Here is a 26,857-nt window from a genome sequence, read left to right as displayed (position 1 = left end):
GGCATATGTATGGGCGTATAACTGAGAATAACATGTCTAAGGTGGTCCTGCTGTGCAGTTATGATTTGCATTGTGGGATATTGTGGCAAAAATGTGAAATGTACAGTATCATAGGTAGATATGTCTAACATTTTACATAGCATTACTGTTATGTTATGCAAACATCAGGTATGTCTATTGGCATGTACAATACACAATAACAGGATACATATGTCTTGTAGTCACCAGACAGTGTATCAGTATGATAGCTAATTGAAATGGAAGAGCTAGTCAATTATCCATGCACAAAGGACATGTACTAGCTTCATAGGTTCATAGTTAGGTACTATGCTGTCTGGCCAAGGCCATTCATAAGCTTAACTACAGTGTTTTCACTTGTATTGGTTAGTGTCCTATGCCTGTGAACAGCAGAGCCATTCATTTCCTGTGCCTCTGTACAGCAGAGCCACTGCAGTGATCCCTGGTGTACATGTCTGTCTCCCATCCACCCATCGAGGTATCTCTTGAAGAGTGCTAGTGAGGGTCCCTGCCTGATGTACATAAGAATCATGTTCCAAAGCATGGTGAGTATCCGGGTCAGAAATATATCCCTCCAGCACGTCCTAGTCATCGTTGGGTTTAGGTACATATCCCAGAGCATGTGGCTCTCAGTCGCTTTTGCTTATGTGGAGCATATCCATCAATATTGTTTTAGACATGGGCCTTGTATGTTCAGCAGAGATCACCACTGAGTATGCGGTATGCAAATGAGTACAGTTGGGGTTTCTGTAGTTGGGCTGCATACGTCATCCTTCAGAGGTCAGTATTCCACTTGGTGTGGTAATGTTGTGGTATTTTAAAGCTGTTGCTGTTGTCTCGTAAGGTACATCCCAAATGGGGTGTTATACCCTTTAATGTGTTTCATAAGTCATGAGTAGAGAGGCACAATGGCTACCTTTGTTCTGGTTACAAACCCATTGGAGATTAGGGTGGTCACGTAGAAGGATATCCACGGATGCTATCTACTTGGGTTCTATGATCCCTTATTATGTCTTATGTATGTAGGGGGCTACCACCTATGTGATAGTCTGCAGGTGATTGGTGTAATCCAAAGGGGATGTCTATGCACCTTGTGGCATGCAGCTTGAGGCCATGTTATTGACACCAGGTATCCATCCCAGTGACACCCTTATGGAGGGTGTCTGTATCAGCTGGTGAATCAATCATGGCCCCTAGTTTGCAGTCATCTGCAAACCTATTCAGGGTAAGTCCTCCTGTGCTAGCCTGTGCCTCAGAGAAGCATATACCGAACATGAGGGGCCCTATGACCGAGGACTGGGGGATGCCAATTGTAACTGATTTACAGTAGGAACTAGGGTATGCTACCCTCACTGTGTGGGTTCTGTCCATGAGCCACTTTGCATAACATCTCATGATGTAGGGGTTGATGTGCAGATGGATGTGTATGTTGACCATACCAGAATGGGGAACGGTGTTGAAAGCCTTTGAGAGGTCAAGGTAGGCTGTGTGGACCTCCTTACCCTCATCTACTGCCTTAGTAACGGTCTCAAAGGACTCCACCAGGTTTAGGAGGCATGGTCTGGCCCTAACAAATCCAAACTGGGTGGGATCAAAGGTTTGGAGGCCACCAGTGTCTCTGTGAATGAGATCCATGATGATGTGCTCCATAGCCTTGCAGAACAGTCTAGTCAGGCATATAGGGCAATAGTTCCCCTGGTCCATTGTAGCGCCACCTTTGTGGAGTGTAATAACTGTTGCTGTGCACCATTCAGGGGCCACAATGCCTGATGCAAGGCTATTAGTGAATATGGTGCCAAGTGGGGAGCCATTTCATTCTGAAGTTTATGGAAATCGCAGCCTGGGATGTTGTACACATGGATGCTGTTTTCCTGGCTTTAGAGAGTGCAGCTTTGAACTGCATAGTTGTGATCACAGGGACTCTGCATCGTTCCTGTATAGATATGGGCCCTTTAGGGTGTGAGAGGAGTGTAAAGTTAGCATTGAACCTATCTGCCAGGATGTTGCCAATATCAGTCAGTTCTGTAATGTTCATGCCTAATTGCTGTATGTCAGAGCAGATGTGGGTATCAACATCGAGAGTAGTGACATACCTCTAGAATGCTTTGTGGTAGTCCTTGGAATTAGTCCCAGTAATGTTTACGTAGCTAGCTTTGGAGGATATGATAAGGGATCTCAGATTCCTACTGAGGCTGGCCAGGGAGCTCCTCCACTCATGGGATTGTACTCTACTTTGCAACAGTCTCCTCCTTCTGTTGTACATTATGTCCATGGCAGTGGACCACCAGAGTGGCGTCCATTTTCTGGTGGGTACCGTCATGGCTTTGTTTGGGATAGCATGATCCATGCAGTTGTGTAAGTGCTAATTAAGTGCAGTTGTGTGTGATTCAGCGGTTGTAACTGTATTGTCCATCTGCACGGGTGTCATGACATTTACTACTGCTGTCATAAGAAGCCTGAAGTTGGTTTTGTAGAAATATTGTACTGTGTTTTCCATAAAGGGTGTGGTGCCAGGATGGGGATAACAAGGGTGATTAGCGTACGTTTGGATCTGACCAATGAGGAGATATCCCCAGGTGTGGAACACCAGTCACACATGTTGGTAATGACCAGTTCTAGGATATTGTTGGCCCTGGTGGTGTGGATAGGTTGATCCAGGTGATTGGAGGTTATGAATCCCAGAAAGCGTTGGCCTAATGTGTCGGTACATGAGTAGGTATCCCAGTTAATGGAGGGGTAGTGTTAGTCGCATATCAGTAGTGTCTCTTTGAACCCTACTTTCCAGTACACCAAGAAGTGAGGACCATTAACCGTGAGGTATGGTGTGGAATCTGTAGCAAGCTACAATTTGTATAGCAGTTATGGCCAGAGTTAGTTGCACTTGGATTACCTCTGATGCATTGTGCTAAGCAACCAGCCTGGAGGTGTGGATATCCTTGGGAAATATGGACACACCTCCGCCGTGGGTGTTCTGGTCCTGGTAATATGAATGAAAGGTGTGGTATGAGTAATAGCCTGGTAGTGCAGGGGTGCTCTCAGGAGCCTAGAAGCAGGTCCCAGTCACTGCACAGAGATTGAATTGGTCCATTACAAGGAGTGCCTCAGCTGAGTGCATTTGAGATGAAGATGTCAAGCATTATCCTCAGATTTTGCTTGCCTGTTCCTGTTATGGTGGTGAATATGTTATTTGAACCGTGTCTAAAACAGGGACTATAGGAGCAGCAAGAGGCTTAGCCGTTATCCGTAATCCCAGGGCCAACAGGTGCAGGCCATCTGTGCCAAAACATTGTGTTCTGTCGACCATGTCATTCAAAGCAGACAGATACTGGATACCCTTGGAATGACATCAGAAGCATAGACAATTGTTGAAGTAAGTAATTCAGTCCTTGTACTGCGTTATCTGTCTGGACGATGGCCGAATGCTTCTCAGGGCTAGGGCGATACCTGCCTGGGCTACAAGATTGGAGAGCTATTCTACATCTCTTTACATGTAGTCTGGAAAGGTACATCCCAGGGCATTCACACTAACATGGAGAATGATACAGACATATTGTACCTGTTGAGGAGTGACCTGAGTGCATAGGTTATGTTGCGGATCCTGTTATCCAACAGGCAGCTGACAGTAACTATCACCCTGTGTAGCCTGCTGAGTGGGACATCAGTGTGACCATCTATAGAGTCTCCTATGACTAGTGTGTTGGGTATGTTATATCGCCCTATTGGCTGTGGTTGATGAGCACACTGAGTCTGTGGGCTATAAGTAATTGGTATTGTGTTGGGTGATGGGGGCTGCCTGCATTTCTGCTTTGGAGTTCTTTATTGCCTAGACAGAGTAGTATTGAGAGGCTCTGCAAATGTTGTAGTCTTACTATGTGTGGCCTGTGGTGGTGGAGATCTAGTGAGACTATGTGATGAGTGTGGTGTTGTGCAAACATTTAACATCCCCACATGATTGTCAGGTTCAGTCTGGGCTGGAGAGAGCTTTACCTCCAGCATGGCTAGATATGTGCATCTCCCACAGGTTGTAGTGTCGTATGTTAGGAGAGGAGTATTGACTGTGTACACGAGACAATTTCTATATTGCCTCATGATGCCCATATTCATCATATAGACAGGCGATAACACTGGGCATTGACACTTGGACATGCCTGAATATTTAACTTTTTCCCACTAGATATGTGAAGAAAGTGTATACAAGAGCTGTTTTACTCTAAGCAAGTGGGAAATGTAAGTACAAACAATGTTTACCTGTAGGTAATGAGGAGGATTGAGTGCTATAGTAATTAGTAGCTCATGAAGTGCTTACATGTTCTGAACAAGTGCTGAGCATGAATAAGCAATACAGATAGGGTGCTGGATAACATAAACACACTGCCCCCCCCAGCAGGTACACAATCACATATCCATGAACACTACAGAGCCCCTGTAACCATAACTATGATGGTAAAAGGTGCACTCAGGCTGCATGGGACCAGTCCACATCCCTGTTTGTATCATACACATATGGCAAAACAGTTTGCTCTACACATACACATCATGTAAAACATAGCTTCATGTCAGTCTGTGAAAACACTGAATGGTGCACACCAACAGTTATCACAACCCACAAAGTGGAGACACCACTCATAATGGGAGGCACTGCACTACTACCCTGCTGAGTCTGGTCTGAAAGTCCATGAACCTTAATCAACGTATATGTTGTTAGCAATACAGATGTAGATGACAGTACAGATGATTTCACACTGCATATCTTACCTGTGACAGGTCATAGGACATCATCACCCATACTGTGTTCCACCTACACTCAGTATACTAGATGTACCTTTGTATGTCACAGGAGTGTTCTGCCAGTGGACTGTTGACAGAACCAACACTACAAAAGGTGTCTGAGTAATATGTGCATATCACACCAGTGGCAGCTACAGTAAAACAGGGTTAATTTGTTGTACTCACCCTCATTGCAGCCTATACCACACAAACAAATGGGAGGCATCTACCTATGTAAATATGTGAATGGCTATGACCTAGTAGCAATAGCTGACTCAGTGTTGTGGACATCATACAGAATGGGCTTTGTGGGTGAGGTGTGTGACATATGTGCACAATCTGACAGCTGCATATTGCATTGTCATCGCTAGGTTAATAACCCTGTACCCATGAACTACCACCTAGGCATCGGTCAACATAATGGACAATGTGTGTAAGGGATGGTGCTGTGCAGTTTACCTCCCTGAGCTAGTGACATCACCAAGCCTATTAGGTAGTCATAAGAGGCAACCCTAGTCATGACAGGGTGCCATCCATGAACATGGAGATCATTGTACAGCTATACTCATCACTCAAGTGACCAATGTCGGATCACATATCACCTTTAAGGGGTATTGACCATGTTTGGATGGGCGACACCAGACTTCACAATCCTCATCTCCACTATGTAGCATGATGCCTACCCTGCATAAAGACATGACCAACACTGTGATGTTAGACATGCTACACGTACATATCCTGATCTGAAATACATACGTCATGGACATCCACCTTCCTAGTACAAGGGCCATCACATGCTGGACAGATCCTTGTGCCATACCCATTACATACTCCTGCCATACTATACAACCCTGTCCAGCAAAGCTGCACATTTCACCTCTGTCAGACATGGTGTGATGACCGCATGGTAGATGTATCATTAACCGTCTGGATCAGTTATCTGGCACAGCTCCACCTTGCACCGGAAACATGGCTGTTGGCTACCGCTAGGTAACCTTACATCCTATGCTCATACATGGCCCAGGGCATACAGACTACTACATGACCTTGGCCGTACATACTATAGTTGATAACCATCCCTGCAAATACCATCCGGCAAGCCAGTGTCCCATGTGTATCACATGTGCAACACAGGCGATACATGGCAGGATGCTGAACTGCTGTACAGTGCTATGTAGATGTATATGACAAAACATGTGCATGTAAAGGCTTCCATGTGCATGTCTGCATTGTCCCAGGTCATGTCCGTTAAGGCAGTGTATGTGTTGATATGTGACATATACACAGCATCAAGGTTGACATTATTAATGTGGACACATCCAGGCATGTGCTAATAGGTAACAACACCAGTACAGGCACCAGTACAGGCAAACAGACATGCCCATATCAAGACAGCATCCACATGGAGTATGAGCAATGTAATCAGGTGACACACATATATGGTGATAATATCCAATCCCCATTAGGTGTCACATGTGTGACACAAACATGTCAGTAGTGTCAGTGTCATGAAAATTTGCAAAGACAACTGTTTATATGTAATAAATGTGATACACATGTATGTGCAGCTGTATCTCTGTACATCTCTGAGATACTGTGACCTGTCTCCATCATTATGTCTTCCAGATATGCTGCGAGCAAGGCTCCCAGCCTATACCCATTTGGAGGATGAGGTCCTTATACCTTACCTCCAAGACAACTATGATGTCCTGTTTAGCCATGTGCCACAGGATGCACAGCAGTGGGATGACCTGTGGCAGGAACTTCGCAGGAGGTTTAATGATGTGGGTGGCCATAACCGCACATACCAGCAGGTGCGCAGACACTGCACGGACCTGATCAGATGTGCAAAACAGCGTGCAAATGCAGTTGCCAGAGAACAAGGTGCAACAGGTGGTGGGCCACCAACCCAGCCCCCACTCACATGTACCGAGGAGCTACTGGCCAACCTGGGGACACTGTCAGAACAGCATCCACAAACCTTAGCTGCCACCGTGGAGGTGGGTGTCTCTCAACCTCCGAGTCTGGAGTTGCCTGGTAAGTCACTACTGCACATATAATATTATATCCCATATAGTTGTATGTATCACTGTACCATATGTAATGTAACATCATATGCAAGGCATGTATACACACATGCCGCATACTATAGTATGCTACTCTGTGTATGCACACATGTGCATACTCCATAGTATATCCTATTGTACTGGTGAATGTGTTAACATGCACATTGCTCCCTGTAGCTGTCATACAGCCATGGATAATGATCATACTGCTGTGTCACCCCTATATAGGTACTTCTGGCATTCTTCAGAGACAGCAGGCCATTGCAGGTGAGACAGTTATAAGTATCAGGCATGTTAATGCACAGATCTATTTGCCATGTGGCCAGTTAAAACATGTACACATAATGTATGGTCCGGTCACAATATACAGGTTGCATCTGCAATCCATCACACTGGCTACCCATGTGTAATACTTACAAACTAAGTGAAACACCGACATGAAACCTCAGAAACTGTCATTGCTAGATGTGTGGACAGCTGTGCATACAATGGTGAAGGTGTTGTTCAATGTAGGAACATGTACTATACATCAGAATTACACATGTGGGGTACACAAACAGTACTACACAGTGAGCTGGAGTATGGGCATCCCACAGGATTCACCATTGTAGATTATGCCCCTGCTATGAGTGCACACATTGTGATGTGCTATCTGACATGTTCATGACATGTAGTGGTCCGACTGCAACATTGTCTCACTATCCCATAAAACATAGCCCACATACCAAACATACAACCCTTTGTCTGCATAATCCTGTGGACAGTGGAGTATATGACATCTATGGGTGTATGTCATATGGGACAACACAGACATGCGAGATAGATGGCCATCACAACCGTTTGGCCAACACATGTTCACACATGGCCATGGAGGATGGCCAGAGACACGTAGCAGCACACAGTAGATGTGATTTGTTTGTGTGTACACCCTGTTGTACATTGGCTACACATGGTCCAACTATAGCCTTTGTTATATTGCAGATGTGGAACATTGGACATCCTACAAGCCTGTGCACAGCTTGTGGATGCATAACTTCATTCAACCACATAAGATGTGTTGAACATCATGACTGTGTCACAGAATGACAGTAGTCAACTGTACAGCATCCACATACATACACAGACAACCACATCAGGCCACAGATACAGTACATTTCCCTTGCTGCTGTTGGACATCACTGTCAGCCATGCACCTCATGTGTGTAGTACACAAATGTCATGTGGGACATGGTGTATTGACAAGTCTGCCATGTGTGGACATGGTTACCAGGCAGCTATAATTTGTTTGCAGATGTGCAGGGGTGTCATCTGTATGTCCCTCGGTGACCTGTGTCACACATTCCACATCATGGTTTACTGTGTATACACCTCAGCGATGTGGGTCACCATCCACAGTATATATGTATTGTGTATGCACACAGTCATGGCTATGCACTGTGTGTGCAATCCACACTGTATAGCAATAGAGACGCGCCATGATTCCATGCAGTGGCACTGTGTCTGTACTTCACACTGTATAGCAATATGGATGCCTCATAATACCCTTCAGTGGTCATGCACATCTGCTAAAACTGCATTTTATCTGTAGGGCAGACAGACAACACTGCAGTGTGACACTATTACACCACTGTATATGTAACAGGACACCATTGTGTCAAACATGTATGCATGTCAATGCACACGTCAGCAGATTACATGTCATACTACATGCTAATGTCAAGGTCATATGCCGCACATCAGCCATGTGTACTGTTAACCTGTGCTGGTCCACATGGTGTAACACAGGGATGCATGCTTACTACCATGATTGTGTGAAATGCATGGCTTCTACTATGACACATGCTTGCTGTTGTGTGCAACCCAGGGATGTATGATAACTACCACTATTATTGTCTGAGCTGCATGCCGTCTGCTGTATCACATGCCTGTTGCATGCCTCCTGTCAAATCACATGCATGGTGTGTGTGTGTGTGTGTGTGTGTCTGTATTGTAATGTAGAGTCTTTGTTTGCCTTCACAAGTAATGTAGGTGCATTACCCTCCTGTGGTCCATCTGATGTTAGTGTCCCCACAGACTCTAGCAGTGATGATAAACATATGCTTGAGGCACAGGCAGGGTTGTCAGGAGCTAAATCTGTGCCATTGGTTGCCATTCTACCTATATCCCTTTCATCCCCGCACACAGATCTCATGCCAACACATACCCCATCACCAGTGACCATAGAGAAAGGACAGTTAGTGTTTGGTAGCTTGGAAAAGGAAAGTGTAGTGGCTACAGAAGGTGTGTATTCACACCATGCTGTCAGGCAAATGACTGGAGATGGGCCACACAGACATGTGGCCAGTACTATTCATAGGAGGACCTCTGGCTGACATGCCCCTGCAGGACAGAGCACAGCAGCTGGTGTCATCAGACGCATGTTTTAGACTGTAATGGTGGCACAGGTACGTGCTGAATGGCAGAGCAGAGAAGGGCAGAGGCTTCAGAGGGCTGTTATCCATTCTTTAAACAACAACATCCAGGCACTGGCAAATGCTCAACAGCAGATTGCTGAGGTTTTGGACAGACGATTGGGTGACATGGTTGGAATCCTTGACTGTGGCATGACAATCCACGAGCATGAACTGTCTGTGCTGGAACATCTGGTAGGAGTGAGGCATAGGGCACATGGACGTAGGCCAGCTATGTCACCTGGTGCAAGTCTACGTGAACGAACTACCTCACATGCCCACTCCCATAGTGGCGATATCAGCAGCAGTGCAGCTGGTGCTGTGCTGTCCACACCAGGATACAGCAGGCCATGTGCATGTGGCCCTGGATGGTCCCAATGGGGACAGAGTTCCAGTGGACATGTGTCATCGGACAGTACCCAATCTGCACCTCTGCCTGGTAGTACCCATGCAACCCCTGGCAGGCACAGGTCATGTGGCCATGGTCGGACACTGTGAGCTGTAAAACCTGGTCTGTACAGTCTGGAGATGTCAATAATACCCCTGTGTAGACCAGACACATGGCAGAACTGTGTGCATACATACACGCACACACCAGAAACATCTGCAGGGCACCACAACACTCACATGCATAACAACCACACATGGCCAATTAGATCACAGGCCCTAACCCACACACATGATGTCATCCACTGGTGCAGCCTAGGCCCCTGGCAAACATTATCACCCTGTGCATATGATGATGCCTGTGCCACATCCCTGTCATCCACACCATCGGTGCAGGGACATGCTCATGTGGTCTGATGCACAGGGTGAACAGAATAGGGAGATAAGTGTAGGTTACATTTGTTGTGTACTGCTGACACACAGCAGACATACCATGTAGTACAGGTTTAGACTGCAGTGTTTTCTGTTCACAGTATGTGTCTTGGTAACAACAGTAACAGCATGTTGGTAATGATGTCCTGCTTCTGTCCTTCAGGTCTAATTGCATGTGCCATTGAGTGCCAGTGCTTGCAGTTTCCCATGTGTAAAGGTGGACTACTCACAGGTATGTATGGCAATACCAGCATGTTATTCGTAGCTTCAACCTCACTGTTAGAAAGGCTGACATTCCAAAGATGTCTACACATCTACTATCCAGGAGCATGGGAGCTGTGTACTAAGCTACAGTGGCTAGAGACATGACATCCATACCGGGTGACATCACAGGTACAGTTACATGGGGCGAGGAGTTTACATAGCAGTTTAGCTGATGACAAGGGTAGATGCCAGTTGATAGCTTGAGGCCTCACTGTGTAGCAGTAATACACATTCACATTACAGGATGAGAACACACACACGGACACACGCACACACGCACACACACACACACACGCACACACACACACACACACACACACACACACACACACACACACACACACACATACAGGTATTCGCACACATGTATTCAGACACACAATAACACGCCCACACTCACGGGGTCAATGACACTGTAACACACACACAGACTTGATAATGTTGAGGTGAAGACCCCTGCCTATGTGGTAATCACCATTACAGTACTGTGCACCCACATGATGCGACACAGAGAATGAACATGTACAGGTAGTCAGTAATGCCTAAGATCGACGGCATCAACAGGGTAGTAGATTGCATCACCTGGAGGGGTTAGAGGTCCTATCTGTTCACTATGGTAACATACATCCTCACTCCATGGACCAGACAGCCATACATACATACATACATACACATACACACACACACTGTGGAGTCCACAATTGAATGCACCTATGTCATGCACATACAGATAGCTCACATGTGTGTGATACACACCCCACCCCTGCCTATGTCTTGCGTTCTTCACTGCAGTATTTACAGATCTCTACAACAGTGTACAGGGGTGTGAGTAACAATTGGGATGTATTCCCCACCATACGTGGCATATATGGATACACAAGCAAACACACATAGCAGTACTGTGAATCAAACACCTTCTATCTTATGATATGTATGACAGACATGCAGCAGTATTGCCCGCATTACAATGTGTACCGACGCTACCTTTGGCAATTGTGCTGATATATGCACATGGGAGGTCTTAAGTGTTACAGGTGTCAAGTGATTTACAGTCAGTGACACCCTGACCACTGTATAGGTTGTATATGCTCCCCTTCAATTAACAGAAACATAGCTTAGTGTTTGCACATGTTATGGTAGGACAGCTTGTGACACACCTGTGAGCTGTCTTCAGCAAACATCCATCTGCAAAGATGGCCCACCACATTATGTCCACACATTCGTCCATACCTGATGTACATCTCACCGTACTGTCAGTATATCACCATATACAGTTGGCAATGATGGGGCTGCATTGCAACTGCATGTTGTAGTAAGACACATGTCACCTGCAAATATCAGCTACTGCACACGCATGGTAGCTGAATGCACACCACTACATATACATGTGTGTAGGTCCTACATTCCTGTCATTTAGCCATGTTTGTAGGCATTACAATTGGTGGACATGTGTGATGACATACATGACACATGGACAGTTGTATGATATGATAGTTGTCATGGGTAACCAGTACAGAGGGAATGTTAACTCAGTCAACATTGATATCACACCTTATGTACTGTTAGCATACAACAGCCATGGACCTACCTTCCATGTGCATGTGTGTAATTGCTGTAGCCACCTGTCTGCATGAAGGACAGCAACAGCTATGATATGTACATATGTGTTTTGTGTGTGTGTGTGTGTGTGTGTGTGTGTGTGTGTGTGTGTGTGTGTGTGTGGCATGTACATATCCATGGCAGGTACATGTATGTCATATCCAAACATGAGGGTGTTTACTGGTGTACAGCAACAGTCATCTGTTACTGCTGTATATGACCCAGGGCCCCTGTTATGTCTACAGCCGACCTGGTTATGAACAGTGGTATCATTGCATTGCATAACACATGATGCAACTGTGTCAGTACATGGGTAGTCTGCACAGTTGCTGTAGAGCTAGGTACAGTCCACTGGTCATGGGTCACATGGTGTTGTACTAATATATGTTCTACCACATGTATGGATGTGTGTTGCTGGTCCAAGGACATGGTGTTGTCTAAGGCTACATCCTAGAATGTGGCTTTTGACACTGTGATCTGCACCTGAAATATCTGTGATGCCTTTTGAGGGTGTACTGGCCAGTACATGTGAGTGGCCTTCATGTACGTGGGGACACCACCACCTGGAGCGGTCTGCAACTGTGTTATGGCCCACATGTCTGTATCCGAGGTATACGGTGGTAGTGCTATTGTGCACAACTGAACCTTCAGCCAGGTGTTCCTCACTGTACAGATGTCAGTATTCCCCATTGTTGGATCTACATTGGGCAGCTGTGATTATGAATGTTACACATCTAGCACTGTTTAGCATACACATACAATGCAGTTGTCCTCTAGGTGTCAGGGTGTTAACCTGGTCTCAGGACATTCATCTATGAATGGCACTATTTGGGCGAAGTAGCCACTCCTGGCAGGACGTCACCACAGGTGGTATTAGTGTGCCAGGTTTAGATTGGTACATCTAAAGTGACGGACAGCAGCAGACATTGTGTAGAAGACTGGTGTCAGATATATGTAGTGCAGCGTTCATGCTAACAATGACAACTATCGACACCACTGTGCCCATCCATGTTTAGAATTAGAGTACATACAAAACAGCCCTTTGCTACTAAGTGTGTGTGCATGCCCAGTATGGCGTTGTGTAGATGGACACATAGTGCATTCCAAATGGCCGTGTGCTACTAAATGTGTGACCTTATGTCAGTTATGTGCCTCTATGTGTATGGGCATGGCCATTGTAACCCTGTATAGCGATAGGGGTCATCCAGTCAACAGATAGCCATACCCCACTTCAGGATGGATTCCTACATTGAACACACTGTTTCACAGGTATGTACATCATAACTGCCAGCATCCATGTCGATGTCCGCATTCCTAGAAGGTCATATTGACAGTCTTGAAAGGTGTAGTGTCTGTGGCGCAGCTCGTATCCATGTAGTATTGTAATAGTGGTCCATTGATAGGCAGTTGTCCTAATCACACCACTGGCGTGTGTTTGTCTCCGTGTGCCTGGTGACAGGAATATGCTTTTAGACTGCTCACAATCCATAAAATCCCTATCGCCATCTTTTCCATTGCTGATGATATCAACCACCTAGAATTACGCCTCTGGGAGTGCTGTGTCCCAGTAATCTCGGTAGCGTGTTCTATAACTGCGTAATGCTGTAGCATGATAAGGTAGTTAGGTCTATGTTCTAATCCTAGCCATGCCAACTGTGTGTGTGTGTGTGTGTGTGTGTGTGTGTGTGTGTGTGTGTGTGTGTGTGTGTGTGTGTGTGTGTCCGTCTGCCTGGGGACAGTAATGTGCTTTTAGACTGCTCACACTCCATACAATCCCTGTTGGTGTCTTTTCCATTGCTGATTATGTCACCCACCTAGAAGTATGCCTCTGGGAGTGCTGTGTCCCACTAATCGCAGTAGCGTGTTCTGTAACTGCATAATGTTGTAGTGCAATAAGGTAGTTAGGTCTGTGTTCTAATCCCAGCCATGCCAACTGTGTGTGTGTGTGTGTGTGTGTGTGTGTGTGTGTGTGTGTGTGTGTGTGTGTGTGTGTGTGTGTGTGTCCGTCTGCCTGGGGACAGTAATGTGCTTTTAGACTGCTCACACTCCATACAATCCCTATCAGCGTCTTTTCCATTGCTGATGATGTCACCCACCTAGAAGTATGCCTCTGGGAGTGCTGTGTCCCACTAATCGCAGTAGCGTGTTCTGTAACTGCATAATGTTGTAGTGCAATAAGGTAGTTAGGTCTGTGTTCTAATCCCAGCCATGCCAACTGTGTGTGTGTGTGTGTGTGTGTGTGTGTGTGTGTGTGTGTGTGTGTGTGTGTGTGTGTATGTGTGTGTTTGTGTGTGTGTCCATCTGCCTGTCTGCCTGGGGACAGTAATGTGCTTTTAGACTGCTCACACTCCATACAATCCCTATCGGCGTCTTTTCCATTTCTGCTGATGATGTCACCCACCTAGAATTACGCCTCTGGGAGTGCTGTGTCCCAGTAATTTTGGTAGTGCATTCTGTAACTGTGTAATGCTGTAGTGTGATAAGGTAGTTAGGTCTGTGTTCTAATCCCAGCCATGCCAACAGTGTGTGTGTGTGTGTGTGTGTGTGTGTGTGTGTGTGTGTGTGTGTGTGTGTGTCCATCTGCTTGGGGACAGTAATATACTTTTAGACTGCTCACACTCCATAAAATCCCTATCGACGTCTTTTCCATTGCTGATGATGTCACCCACCTAGAAGTACGCCTCTGGGAGAGCTGTGTCCCAGTAATCTCAGTAGCGTGTTCTGTAACTGCGTAATGCTGTAGTGTGATAAGGTATTTAGGTATGTGTTCTAATCCCAGCCATGCCAACTGTGTGTGTCCGTCTGCCTGGGGACAGTAATATGCTTTTAGACTGCTCACACTCCATACAATCCCTATCGCCATCTTTTCAATTGCTGATGATGTCACCTACCTAGACGTATGCCTCTGTGAGTGCTGTGTCCCAGTATTCTTGGTAGTGCATTCTGTAACTGCGTAATGCTGTAGTGTGATAAGGTAGTTAGGTCTGTGTTCTAATCCCAGCCATGCCAACTGTGTGTGTGTGTGTGTGTGTGTGTGTGTGTGTGTGTGTGTGTGTGTGTGTGTGTGTGTGTGTGTGTGTGTGTGTGTGTGTGTCTCCATCTGCCTGGGGACAGAATAATACTTTTAGACTGCTCACACTCCATACAATCCCTATCGCCGACTTTCCATTGCTGATGATGATGTCACCCATCTAGAAGTACAGCTCTGGGAGTGTTGTGTCCCAGTAATCTCGGTAGCGCATTCTGTAACTGCGTAATGCTGTAGTGTGATAGAATAGACAGGTAGGTGTTCTATTCCAAGGCATGACAGGTGTGTGTGTTTGGCAGTCATATCCTATGTGTTGGTATCTGTGAGTGGGTAGCTCCCTGATGTGTTGAGGAGCATGTTTTGTTGTTTTCATATATAGTGTTCATAAATGTCACAATCGCCCAAGAGACTGGGTTGGCAAGACATAGACATACATTCGCCAATAGGTCTGGTGAGTAATGTCAGCAGCTCTAATCTTACCTTTAATACAGTCTGAGCCCGTGTGATGCACAGAAACACACTTGCTTTGAAAGTAACACCAGTACATAATGCAGGAGGCGCATGTGGTTTCCTTTTCATTCTTGTCTAATGCTTTGGTGTCACGTGGTCCGCTGTTGTGATATATATTCTATATCTACGTATGTGTGTGTATATGTATATGTGTGTATATATATATGTGTGTGTGGACATTAGCACACATAAATCTACATGATGGAATACATGTCCTATACTGCTGAATGCCTGTGCTGGATGATCTGCACGTAATAACCTCAGATGTATGTATATCTGCCATAGCTTAGTGGTAAAGCACATCGTCTGTGGTGTGCAGGGTCCCAGGTTCAAGGCGTGCGGAGACCGGTTATTTTGTTGCTGGGAAGAACAAGGGACATTGCATATGGTGATAGTAAGGCGCTTTTAACCAGTTGTGTGTGGATCTGCGCAACAGTAAGCAGTGGTTATATTTGTGGAGGCTCAGTATGGGTCATGTAACTATGCATTAGAAGACAATATTATGCAAATTAGGTGGAAAATAGTGAATCCCATTTATCCCCAGGGTGCGATGCAGATCCCAAGAGTGTATGTGTGTAGATAGCCAGGTGCAGGACTCGAATATAGGTGAAAGCATGGGGGGGTGTCAGGCATACTGTACGTACATTGGAGCCCTGTGTCTTGGGATTGCTCCTGCCTTAGCATGCCTAAGCTAGGGGTGTGTCTATACCTGCCTAGTGCAATTGGGAGGGACAACAGCAGTAGGAGAGTAGTCAAGGTGAACAAGCTGGGGAAACAGGTGACAATTATCACAATCAGCAGATTACAGGCCCAGCCCGGCCCAGAACACTACAATAAAGTGAGCAAGCACCATACCTACAGGATTTTTCCACACTCTACACCACCGGTGTATACATCCGGGGAAATTTTACAAAATAATCCAACAAAATGAGAAGGGCTGCAGCAGGCAACATAGACCATCATGTGCAGGAGGCTGAGGGTGGTGAGGATGTGAATGCTGCCGAACAACCCTCAGTGAGGTGACAGAGAAGACTGTACAGACCCAATGTAATCTACCAGGGGCTACATGAGCTGGAGATAGTGGAGTGCTATGGGGAGGACAGAGACCTCCTACAGCAGATTGTTGAGCTGTGCCGGCCACACCTGACACATAGAACAGGCCGAGGGAAACCCATCCCAGTGGATACCAAGGTATGTGTGGGCCTAGGTATACTAGTTGTGCTTTGGGAGGTATCTGTGGATCTCACAGGCATCTGCATCCAGAGTATTCCACCATTTCCGGGATGCAATGTCACTGCATGCCTGTGAGCATGTACATTGCCTCAACACATGTGAGGAGTTGACCAGCAATATGCATCTCTACCACCAAATGGCAGACTACCCTGGGGTAGTGGGTTCTATAGCCTGCACGCACGTATGCATCAAAGCATCACCCAGTGAGTGGAGCAGGGCCTACATTATCCACAGGGGCATCCCCTCCATCAACTGCCAGGTCGTATGTGATGCCCAGGGCATTATACTGAATGTGTGTGCTGGCTGCCCTGGAAGCTATGATGATTCTGATATATGGCATCTGACACAGCTGCACCACACCTTTGCCAATATGGACATCCCCTATGGTCACCTAGTGGGGGATGCTGGGTACCCACTGGAGCCGTGGCTGATGACACCCATCAGAAATGCACACGCACCTGAACAACTATGCCATAATGAGGCACACGCACAGGCAATACATATAATTGAGCATGTGTTTGGGATGCTTAGGTCATGGTTCCAGTGTCTGGACACATCCGGTGGAGCCTTGCAGCTACATGCACCCAAATTGTTATGGTATTTGCTATGCTACACAGTATGATCCTGCGGAAACAGCTGCAGCAGGAACAGCATGGGGCAGACACATCCCCCCACCAATGCCAAGGCCTATACAGGCACAGAGTGACTCGGACTAGGAACTACCTGAGACGGTCCCAGTAGGCGGAAGGAGGCGTGCCCAGTTTGACCTGGCCTTGGCAAAGAGGCAACGCATAACATATGCACTGACACAGTAGGTACCCAGGGAATGTCACACTCTCTGACTCGCACAGACAGTAAAAGGGATACCAAACATGACACTACCTGTGCTCAGCCATGTATAGGAAGTGCACTGTGTGTATCCGACATAGGCAGCCCTCCAGCACCATCCTCAGGTCTGGCACACCCTCAAGGTAAGTCAATCAACCTACCAATTGGCAGCTGTATTAGAATGTGTTGTTACCTGTAGCTATGGTATGGATGTGAGCATGCAAGGGAATTTGGTGGCCGAATGCTAAGGCAGCGGACAGTAGAAGTCCATAGTGGCACCATGACATCTGTAGCACATACTGGGGTCACAATAGTAGTCAGTAGTACACAGGGTGTCCTAACCCACTGCGGGTAATGGGCTAAACATCATGTGTGTTCATACAGCCCACACAAGTTTCAACCAGCTGGACAGGTGTAGACCAACACAGAAAAATGCTGTACAATGACCTCTGAATATGCCCAATGGATGACCCCCCCCCACAGACACACACAGACAGACTGCAGCAGGCCAGGCAGTTGGATGTAGGTTGTGAAGGCTAGGACATCTGAAACTAATATGTTGGTAATTAAAGTTAAGATTTGGAGTACACTGGTATGCCTCTAGCCAGCACATTAGGTAGGTCTACACACTGAAATCGAGTACCTGACATACCAGTACAATAGCAGCAAAAGTGTACAACTGTCAGCTGTGTGCCCCTTCTAACATATTCATGTAACAGTCAGGTGCACCCCCCCGGTGCTGTATAGGAATGTGGATACAGTCGGATGTCCCCTATGCTGTGCAGAAATGTAGCAACAGTCAATGCCACATGACTGATGGATACCCTGCAGACACAGCATGCCACCTGTCAGTGTACAACGCAGAGGTCGGCAGCGCAGTACTGACTACCTGGACATGTAACACATGTGATCCAGTTGACCATACTGGGCATGCTCAAACACATGAAGGTATGATGGCAATGTAAGTCGACAACATGCAGAACGGTCATACTGGGCATGCTCACACATGTAAACACAAGACGGCCAGGTCTGCAAACACCAGTGGTCCAGACATATCTGCCGGTACATTGCTATACTGTTGGATGACTGTGCTGAATGGTACGTGTGTGGTACTGTCTGTTGTCTGTATATTTGTCATGGTGTATTGGTAATTCACATTAGCTGTGTGCTACCAACACTTGCAAAGGACGGTTCTTTGTTTGTGGCCAGAACAAGGCCATTGGATACAAAGTGAGTAAGGCACATTGCAGCAGTTGGGAGCGGTTGTGCTTGTGCGCGGTGTTAAGCACTGCTGATTTCTGGTTACAACTTCTTATACTTGTTTAGACTCCACATTTCTTTAACAGTGCAATACTGCCATACTGGTAGCCAAACACGCTTACACCCGCTCGCTCCCTCACTTGCTCATGCACCAACACTGGTGCTTGCATTTGTCACTCACGCTGGGTAGGCGCAATCCCTTGTGATGCCTATTACATTGGACTACATGATTACACTATTGGGTATGGCTGACCATTAGGCAATGGCATGGCGCTTGACTGTACGGAATCGGCAGCCTGTCCAGTGAGTTAATCATATTATATGTGTGTTCCTCATACAATCTGCTCCCATCTGGCTGATACATGGGAACTGATACTCTGCAATGCAGACAAGTAAATGTGTTTTTGGAACCACATCCATCTGCCGGGTCATGCTACCGCATACCTATTGTAGGTTTTCCACCTTTTAAATTGGCCGAGGTGAGACTTTAGGATTAACACCTGTCCCACTTTGTATGGGACAGTCCCTCCTTGGGCGTATGTGTCATGCAAAAATAATCTAGACATAGCAAATGTCCTGATTACAGGGCAATATTATATTCTACGTTTCTCTAATGTTGCATGTAACAGTTATTGTATATATGACACTTCTATATGTTATGTGAAGTAGCATAAGCAACCTGACTGCTGCTAGACTAAGCTTTGATTTGTGCTAATACATATAGTTCTGTACTATGTATGGCTGTAGGTATGTTCTGACCTGGTACGTCTCACATTTCTATGGAGCAGGTCCCACTTTGGCCATTTGGAAATGTGGCAGCCCTATAGGACCTATATGTAGAGATGTCAGATTTGGCAAGGCAACACATACCCACAGCCAGTAGAAAATAGACTACTTCACTGGTTTGCATAAGTAAAGGTTATTCTTATAGCATTATAGTTGCTAGTACTATTTCCTATAACATCTAGGTGTTTCAGATACAACATAATCATTTTATGCAACCACTACAGACAATATATGGATTCTTAACCTGAAATCACAGGCCATGTGCCATAATAACATTCATTTTGCAGGACACAACTGCTCAGAGGGGAGTGTCCCATGCAAAGGCGAACAGGTGATAACCCCAACCTATTATGCTATCATCTACCTAAGGTAGTCAGCGGAATATGTGCTTTCTGTCACTAGCGGACCTCACATATGAATGGGGGAGAATGAACACTGTATCAGGGACACTGCATAACACCCTCAGGGATGCATTTAGATGATTGGTTCTATTAACCTGACACATTGACAGTCCCAGGGCATATGTATTCATTCACATTTGTCGAGGTACATGCTGTTTATGACTCATACATGTTGTCATTAGTCATTACGTGTATTCCGCCACCTGTCGACCTAATATCACTAGTTCTGGAAGAGTTTAGTTAGGACTGTGTTAGATTCTGATTCGTAATCATGGACGTCCATGATAATCGGGTACAGAGCACTGATATAGTCCCCCCAATGGTTTACAGACTATCCAGTAGATGTGCTCTTCAGGTATGGGAGGTATGGGCATCTGCTATGCCCAAATAGGAATATTAATTACTTCCACAGGGCGGGCCTAATACATCTCTGCCAACCAACACCTGCACACTTAGGCCCATTATTGCATACCCATGATTCCTCTACCTGACACCCCTCTACAACACTCATCCTTACTGTGAGCACAGCTGGGGTATGAACACACCCCTACACACTCTCCCCATCTCGGGACACATGTACGTTTTGTCAACCCATGTGTTATCAGACAGGTGATCTGGAAAGCAGCTGTGTATTTACCTTTATTGCGTGTCTGTATGTCTCACCGGCCTAGCTGGGGGGGGGGTGTGTGGGAGGTAGACGTTAGTTGATTGGACCTCCCACTAACATATGTCTGGTCTGAACATATGTTAACCATAATTGCAGTACCGTAACCTAGGTATATACATGTGTATATCTACAGTAACACATATATATATATATATATTTTTTTTTTTGTGTATATGTGTGTATATATATATATATATATATATATATATATATATATATATATATATATATATATATATATATATACATATATATATATATATATATATATATATATATATATATATATATATATATATATATATACATATATATATATGTCATTAGTCATTACGTGTGATCCGCCACCTGTCGATCTGATATCACTAGTTCTGGAAGGGTTTAGTTAGAACTGTGTTAGATTCTGATTCGTAATCACGGATGTCCATGATAATCGGGTACAGGGCACTGATATAGTCCCTATGTGTTCCCCCAATGGTTTACGGTTTGGGAGGTATGGGCATCTGCTATGCCCACATAGGAATATTAATTACTTCCATGGGGCGGGCCTAATACATCTCTGCCACCCAACACCTGCACACTTAGACCCATTATTGCATATCAGTGATTCCCCTACCTGACATCCCTCTTCAGCACTCATGACTCATCCTTACTGTGAGCACAGTTGGGGTATGAACACACCCCTACACACTGCCCACTCTCCCCGACTCGGGACACATGTCGTACGTTTTGTCAACCCATGTGTTATCAGACTTGCACAACCTACTGTTCTGTGTACAGCTACATCCTGGTCGTGTCAATCATCATAGGTTTGCCTACAAAGCAAATTTTTGGTGTCCCGCAAGGGACCCCGTGATCCATGTTTAAAGTGTAGACCTTGCAGATCTCTCCCACTGCTAGTTTCCTGCCAGTGATCTGGAAAGCAGAGGTGTATTTACCTTTATTGCGTGTCTGTATGTCTCACCGGCCTAGCTGGGGACGTGTGGGAGGTAGACGTTTGTTTATTGGACCTCCCACTAACATATGCCCGGTCTGAACATATGTTACCCATAATTGCTGTAACGTAACCTAGTTATGTACATGTGTATATCTACAGTAACATATATATATATATATATATATATATATATATATATATATTATATATATTTTTTTTGTGTATATACGTGTATATATCTATATATGTTGTAACTGTATGTATGTAGATATATATATATATATATATATATATATATATATATATATATATATATATATATATATATCTATATATATATGTATACATCTCTGTGTCCGTTGACCAATACATTTCCTGGCCATACGCACTTACACATGCATATTGGGTTTTATATCTGCTTCAACAGCATACTATTGCCTTAGTCATTATGACACAAACACTTCACTCCGGTTAACTTGTAATCAGTATTTAGCACGTTATACAGCGGACAGATGTCGCAATATGTTCATATACGGATTACCAATGGTAACTGGGATGTGATACAGTGTCATTTGACCTGTTCCTCATCTGCATAGCCTATTATTCCAGCTACTGCATTTGTTTGTCTGTGCCTATTCATATTTATGTCAATAAATGGAGTGCATGTGTTACAGAGAATGTACTTCAACATATTGTTTTCTGCATGTGCATATGCATATATACCTATTACGTACTAGCTGACCTACATGGGTGGTCCGTTGGAACTGGCGCAATCAACCCTGGCACTCCTGGATCCAAAATCACATAGCCATAGTTCCTCCACCCCACCCGTGTTGAGTTTCCACGTGTAACAACCATTATCCACCTGATATCGCAGCCATGACACACCTTTACACATTGCCCTCTCCAGAGAGATTGGGGTCTTACACACATTTTGTACTGCCTCGTGTATTCACAGGGTCTCCCGCCATTTATGTTTGCACATACGTGCCTTTCCTGGTGTTATGGATTACGGCCATTTGCGGTTTACAAGTGTAGATGGTCACAACATGAACTACATTGCGTCTGTGTGTAATGTAGATGTAGCAGTTCAACAATGTTGTGTCCACTGGTAGAACCCTGCCTCTTGTGTGAATAGCGGTGCTCTGCTCACTCTTGGGCAGCTTTATCTGACATACACTGCAAGTACTATATAATACCTTAGTTGCTCTCGATTCCCTTCACAACCCTTGTGTATGCTTTATTCTTATTTGTTTTATTTTATTTTATTTTACATTTGTTAACCGGGCTAGTCCAGCTGGATACATGTCCATTTTCAGTGGAGGCCTGAGGAGAAAAGCTCCGCTAACTACTACATAACAAAATAATACAACAATATACAATAGTACAAAACAAAAAACAAGAACTTTAAGCCTCAAATACAGTATAATTAGGCATTAGCGAACAGACTGAGACTTAGAAGATAAGCTCGGTCAGTAACTAACAAGGTTAAAAAATTAATTACAATATTTATAAGTTGAGAAAAGGGTGGAATCTATTTTTAGGAGGGGGGGACAGAGACACCACAGAAATGGAAAGAGTATCATGATAAAGGTAAGAAAGAGGAGGAGGGGGGGTAAAGAAGGGAGGGAGTCAAGAAGGTCAGCTAGGGTTATTGCAAGAGAAAAGCCAGAGATTGGTTAGGAAGTGTTTATTTAGTTTTAAATAAGGAGGGAGTCAAAAGGTCAGCCAGCGTTATTGCACGAGCATAGCCAGTGGTTGGTTAGGAAGTGTTTGAGTTTGGTTTTAAATAATGGAATTGAGGTCAGGGATGTAAGGTCTTGGGGAAGTTGAATCCACACTTTGCCAACTGAGTTGGAAAATGTAGAGTTGCCTGCTGCGTTATTTGATAGAGAAGTTTGAATCAAAATTTTGTTGCAAGAGCGTAGGTTTTTTAGATTACTGTAGGGTTTTATGAGGGTGGAGAGCATAGGTGTGTTATCTGGGTGATGGAGGGCTTTGTGGGCGATTGTAAGTTGGTAATATTGAATTAGTTGTGGTAACTCTAGCTATCCTAGTTTTAAGAGATTCAAGCAATGATGAGTTCTATATGGAGAGGCAGTAGCAAATCTGGCAATGTGGTTGTATGAGGTTGCAAGATTGTTGAGATTATATTTTGAAAGATTAGTGTATATGGGGGAAGCATATAGTAGGGTAGAAATTAAGTGGGTTCGAGCTATAGTAGTTCTAGCTTCAGGAGTTAGAAAAGACTTGATTCTGTAGAGTGAGCCAAGTTTTCTGTTAGTTGATTTTATGATGGAGTTAATATGAACGTCAAATTTTAGTTGGTTGTCAATAATCACACCCAAGAGTTTGGTTGTTTGGTCTGGAGTAATTAGGGTGTTCATTCTTCAAATATCTATATATATATATATATATATATATATATATATATATATATATATATATAGATATATATATATATATGTATATAAATATCTATCTATATATATATATATATATATATATATATATATATATATATATATATATATATATATATATATATATATATATATATATATATATATATATATATATATATATATATATATATATATATATATATATATATATGTATATATATAGTTCATGTCTGTGGATATATATCTATACACACACACACACACACACACACACACACACACACACACACACACACACACATATATATGTATATGTTACATCTGTACATAACGACATTTGATATGCTGGAAGCTGCTTACACCTGCGCAGGCGCACTCACATATGCTTACTGTGAGTTACATATGTTTACTGCCACTTCTTTGTGTTTACGTGTGCCTTATTCATTATGACAGTATCACTTTGATTGAAGGAATCAAGTTAATGGCTCCATGCGAAACGCATGTTCACCTTTACATGTTTAAATGTTGGCTTTACAGCACAGCGACATTCATTCCACAAGAAAATGATATGTGCTATAGTCGGACTTGAACCAGGAATGCCTTTACGTTAGGCGGATGCTCTAACCACTGCACTATTGATGTTCTGCTTCATTTATATGTATACCCATGGTTCATAGCTACCCTAACACACGCCTCAACGCTTCACTTACACAGCAGACATCCATTCTCCTGCTGGGAAAACCGCAGTACTACACATGCGCCATTTCCTATTCCCTACTGCTCTGGACCCATGCTGCATGTTTACTCACTCCATGGGTATTCAGAACTCCAAAGCTTATAGTTCTGGCACATACATGTGTTTGAGTGTCAAGGTGTTCATGTGGTCATCTGGGTTTAGGTTTGTCCGACTAGAGACCGGAACAGCCCTGTACCCATTTGAAAGTCAGAATTAGCACGTGGACAGAGTTAGTCCCAATGTTACCATTCTACCTGTGTTTACAGACGCAGGGGTTTGGCCACCTCTGACCAGATTATTATGTCAGCACTACATAATACGGGGTGGGGGGGTTGCACTAGTGTTTCCCTTCACATTCGTTATGACTGCTTTATTGTGACCATGTTCATTCATTTTATATATATATATATATATATATATATATATATATATATATATATATATATATATATCTGTCTGTACATACACATACATATACACCTACATATCTATTTACATTTCCCATACAGTTGAATGCCCACCACACATCCCCGCTGCCTTTACCTCCCTATATCCAAAGGACATTATTCTGGCCATCACATAAAATTAGCGGCCTTTGCATGGCTTGGACCCAGAAACAGACACACATTAGTCATCGGTTTGACCACTACACCATCCGTGGGACATTCCGCATGGATGGCAGTTAGGATATATGACTTCACTACAGGTATTCAACAGTACTGGCAACAAATGTGACAGTTGGTTGGTGTACATATGTGTATGGACCTCTCAACCACACAGGGACTAATTTCAACAGTGACAGGGACAAAACAAGGACAAATCAGGGACAATCACGGACACTTTTACAATATTAGTACTACTAACTTGAAATGTGTTGACAGATTCAGAGCATATGTATTAATACTTTTTTTCTGAAATTAAAAACATTTACTACTCTTAATTATTGTCATTATTCATTCAGTGTCAATCAACACCTTTCCTCCAAATGTCACTGGGTTTAGGGGGGATTAAGAGGCTGGCCAGTTATTGTGCCAATGCTCTGACCATTGGTAGGGTTGCCACATTTTCATATGGCCAGGATGGGATATATTCGGGACACACCAGATTTTTCAGGCCAACACATACCCACGATCAGTACAGGGTTTAGAACCTTACTTATTTTCCTAGATGAGAGCTTATCCTTGTAGCAGTTTAGTTGATTATTCTGTTTCTTGTAAGATTTACATATTTTACATACAGAAATAACTGTTTTAGGCAACTGTTACATGAAATATGGTACATAGTTATTTCCTACAATCACAGGACATTTGCCATTGTATCATTCTTGGTCAGGACGAGCCTACCCAAACAGGGTCTGTCCCTCACAAAGTGGGACAGGACGTATTTTGCTTACGTCAGCGCCTTAATCACCCTATATCCAACTGCCACTATCCGAATGTGTAAAGTATATATTCTCGATAATTCATGTGGGGAGTCGTGCATCATGGTCAGGTGTTTAATCCCAGGTAGTAGGTTCTGCATGACCGGCTGGAGGCTAAGCAGTCTTGTGAACCATTACTGCACATACAACTTGTGTTCAGATGTCTACAGGACTGGACATCGTGTCGTGATACCAAGTCTGATGTTTACACAGGATACTTATCCCATGAGGGATATCCAAAAATTGAGCAAGACAATAACCTTCGATCTTTTTGGATTTACAAAAATATGATAGGGTTTTACATGCAAGGGATACATAGTTTGCAATCCTGACACTGCCTAGGGTGAGACTGCATACTAGATATGAGTAGTGGTCACTATGTGCAGATATGGCTGCGCCAAGCTAGCAGCCCGAGTATGGCTGGATTTGGTGGACGTTCAGGAATGGGGGGGTTGTGTGTTGTAGAGGGGATGATGGGTATTCAATTATGCATCCAGGTGTGTTGTAGTTGGATGGCTCAGTTCAGTCCAGACCATTATGTGGGTATGTGCCGTTGACGTTTCTGTACATGTGTATCGCACATTTTAATATTCATATGTTTGTGTGATTGTGTTCTACAGTATGGCCTGTCAGGTTGTATTGTGGATGTGTATGTTTGTTCTT

This window comes from Protopterus annectens, chromosome 5.part0 (genome assembly GCF_019279795.1).
Source record: "Protopterus annectens isolate FY-2018-M chromosome 5.part0, PAN1.0, whole genome shotgun sequence".
In the NCBI taxonomy this organism is placed as follows: Eukaryota; Metazoa; Chordata; order Ceratodontiformes; family Protopteridae; genus Protopterus; species Protopterus annectens.
This window is presented reverse-complemented; position numbering follows the sequence as displayed.